The following is a 4,162-nucleotide window of genomic DNA, read 5'->3' on the forward strand; positions in this document are numbered from 1 at the left end:
TACACGTTTGTCTTAGTTTCATCGCTCTGAAGAACAGAACCGTGCAGGTTCCTGCAGATATTTTCTGTCAAAGTCTAATCTACAGGGTGGGCTATTTATATAGATACACCGTAATAAAATGGGAATGGTTGGTGATATTAAAGTCTTGTTTGTGGCACATTAGTATATGTGAGGGGGCAAACTCCTCAACATGGGTGGTGACCATTTAGAAGTCGGCCATCTTGGATACAACTTTTGTTTTTTCAATAGCAAGAGGGTCATGTGACACATCATACTTATTGGTAATGTCACAAGAAAAACAATGGCGTGCTTGGTTTCAACGTAACTTTATTCTTTCATGAGTTCTTTACAAGTTTCTCTTTGTTCACAGCCATTGACATGTCGAAGAGGTTAACACGTGGAGAGTGGATCGAAATTGTGTTGATATCTGGTGAACGCAGTAACCGGGTCATTGCATCAGATTTCAAAGCAAGACACCCTACAAGTTGACCCATCTGTGATAAGTGTGATGTGTCACATGGCCCTCTTCTTATTGAAAAAACAAAAGTTGTATCCAAGATGGCCGACTTCTAAATGGCCACCATGGTCACCACCCATCTTGAGGAGTTTGCCCCCTCACATATACTAATGTGCCACAAGCAGGACTTTAATATCACCAACCATTCCCATGTTATTACAGTTGTGGGGAATTAGAAATTATTTTGCTGTTATTGTTAATCATCATCATCATTACCATTGCATTAATAATACAATCTGCAGTATTGATATTGCATTCAGATGTTTAAACATATTGGTACCCGATTAGCCTTTACTACAGGTGCAGTGATAACCACTCTAAACTGTTGAGTTGAATCTATAATCTAAATGCTTTTGAATGCTTGTTATAATCTGAAATGTGTATGTGCTGGCCTTCTGTCTGGTGGAAAAGGTTACAAGTTGAAACTGAGTGCAGTTCATGCTGACAAACACACAGTAGACTTTATCTCATTTATAGGTGAGAGGTTAATCATGTTTGCTTGCAACTCTAAAATTGTCTCTGTAAAAGAGGAATAGTTTCTTGCTGTCTCTGCAAAAAGAGGAACAGTTTGGTTTTCCAGACGGGAAGTGAAAGTCAGAAGGCTGAAGCATCTGCTGTGGAGATGGAGACAATGTTATTTTAAACTGTCTTAAGTCATTGTGGTTTTGAAACCTATGTATGAACTGTATCTGAGTGACGTTTAGGGGTGTAGTAAATTTAAGCCCTGAAAGGTATAAAACACCTGCTTATGCTCTGTAAGTCGGGGATCGGCGCTGTCTGCGTACAGTGGGCGATCTTCCCACGTGTGTCATTAAAATCATCGTTTGACTCCACCTGGCCGGATCAGTGTTGTTATTATGGAAGTTGATTACCTCCTCTACCCCTCCTCAATATTGAACCTAACACAGTGTATCCATATAAATGGCCCACCCTGTAATCTGTCCTCCTTGTTCTTGAGTGTAACCAGTGGTTTGCACCTTGTTGTAAACCGTCTATATTTCCATACATTAAGGTGTCTCTTGATTGTAGATCAAAAAAAAATGATACACCTTGACTTGGATGGATGATATGAAGGTGTTCTTCTTAAAGATGGAAATAATTCTGTCATCAACCACTTTAGCAGTCTACTGTGGTCTTTCATATCTTTTGATATTGCTGAGCTGGCCAGTGCATTCCTTCTTTTCAGGAATGTGATTGAGGATTTGGCAACTCTTAAAGTTTTTCCACATATTTTTCAGCCAGAAAATGTCATTCTTCACTTTTCACTGACAAGATCAACACTTGGATTTAACTTCAGCTCATTTATCTGCTTCATTTGTCATGAACATGAAACGGCCTGTCAGTTAATTATCCAATTATTTCTGAGCCACTGAAAATGTCTGTAACACCTAAACAGTTGATGGAAAACTTTTGCTCACTCACTTGAATTAAAGCTTAAATCTGCACTTAAATCACATGATGATTGTTTGATTTAAATAGTCTGTAGTCGTGTACAAAGGCAAAAAAAAAAAGGCCTCACTGTCCACAAACGTATGGACTGAACTGTAGATGTCTCAATAAAGCGCAGAGACAAGAGAAGACACACAAAATTGGAGTAAATTAAGATTAATTTGAAAGTTATTCCTCTAAAACTTTCATTTGAATTTTTTTTTATCACTTAAACTCCAAAACTAACTAAAAAGAGCATGCCAAAACAATTTGAGACCTAGTGGTCTAAAGCGGCTCTACCATTTGCAAAACTGGTCCTAAGTTGTTTTGGGTTTCCTTTTTTTTTTTTTTTTTTAAAGGTTTGAGAAATGTGCTGTCTCATGTGTCTGGACAGTAAAACTCGATAACCTTTTCTGAGCAGGATACATGCCTGTTAAATATGAAGACATTGCCAGAGGACTAAGTCAGTTTTGTTTCTAAAGCAGAGGTGTCAAGTGTACAGCCTGCAGGCCAGAACCAGCAGGGGGTGGGGGTGGGGGGGTGGGGGCATGAACATGAACGAGTTTGACACCACTGATATAAAAGAAACAAAAACCTATCGTCAGTTATCTCTAAACCTCACTAATCACACCTTACATTTTGTTTGTTTAGCCAATGCATACAAAAGAAGATTCTTCTGTAGAATCACAGACTTTAAGAGCCAGGTTTTAGTTCTTGCAGGGACTTGTTGCCAGACAACCAGATGAAAGTCAAACAAGTCACCAACAACAGAAACAGGCAACACGGGAACAACTTCAGCTGTTAATCAGAGAGATTTAGTGGGGCTGAATGGTACTTCTTTGGTACTTTTTGAAAGAGCAAAGGTACCTATTCCAGTCTGTGCAAAGTTAATGTTCAACTTAAAGGACAAAAAGGAGAGTGGAAATAATTTCTGTGCCTGTTTTTAAGTAAAAGCACAAATTTAAACAGAATAAAATTTGATTACTTTTAAAATTCCTGCATTGAAAATGTAGTCAGTAAAAATATATAAAGTAAAAGCATTTACTATAAAAAGAGGTTTTATTACTCATAAATAAGTATTACAAGAAGACACTCATTGGACATTTTATTAGAAACACCTTACTACTACAGGGTTCAATGCTTTTGAAATGTTTAATTGAACAAGGTGGTGGAAACATTCCTCGGAGGTTTTGGTCCGTATTGATATCATAGCATCACACAGGTGCTGCGGATTTGCTTTCAGCACATCCATGATGTGAATCTGTTGTTCCACAAAATCCCAGAGATGCTGTTTGATTACTGGATTGAGATCTGTTGACAGTGGAGGCCATTTGAGTACAGTGAACTCATTGTCACGTTCAACAAAGCAGTTTGAGATGATTTGAGATTGTGACATGACGCTTTATCCCGCTTGAAGCAGCCATCAGAAGATGGGTACAGTGTGTCAGAAACAATACTCAGGTACGCTTTGGTGTTTAAATGATACTCAGATGATGCAAAGTGACCCAAAATGTGCCAAAAAATATCCCTCACACTTACCTTCACCACCAGCCTGAGCCACTGATACCAGGCAGAATGGATGCAACCTTTCATGTTATTAACACCAAATTCTGACCCTGCTATCTGATCAGATCAGGCAACATTTTACCACTCTTTTATTGTCCAATTTTGCGGAACCTGTGTGATGATAGCCTCAGTTTCCTGTTCTTAGCTGACAGGATTGGAACCACGTGTGGTCTTCTGCTATTGTAGCCCATCTGCTTTAAGGTTCAAGAAGAGATGCTCTTCTGCACACCTTGGTTGTAATGTTCTTTGAGTGTTCCCAAGAGGCTGAAGCAGTCTGGCCATTCTCCTCTGACCTCAACAAGGCATTTTTTATATTTTCTCTTTTATGGAGAAAATACTTATGGTTAAGTGGGAAAATCCCAGCATATCTGCAGCTTCTGAAATTGTCAGACCAGCCTGTCTAGCATCAACAACGCCAGCATGTTCAAAGTCACCCAGATCTTTCTTCCCCATTCTTCAGTTGGTTGTTACGACCATGTCCACAAGCCTAAATGCACAGAGTTGCTGCCAGTTGACTAGTTGACTGGTGATTGGTGTTAATGAGCATTTGAACAGGTGTCCCTAGTGAAGTGGATATTAAGTGTGTGTATATATATATATATAAAAAAATAGTAAAAGTACTTTCTGCAAAACAGGTTTTTATTACTATTA

Source organism: Neolamprologus brichardi, chromosome 5, assembly GCF_056152115.1.
Source record: "Neolamprologus brichardi isolate AB-2024 chromosome 5, ASM5615211v1, whole genome shotgun sequence".
Classification (NCBI taxonomy): domain Eukaryota; kingdom Metazoa; phylum Chordata; class Actinopteri; order Cichliformes; family Cichlidae; genus Neolamprologus; species Neolamprologus brichardi.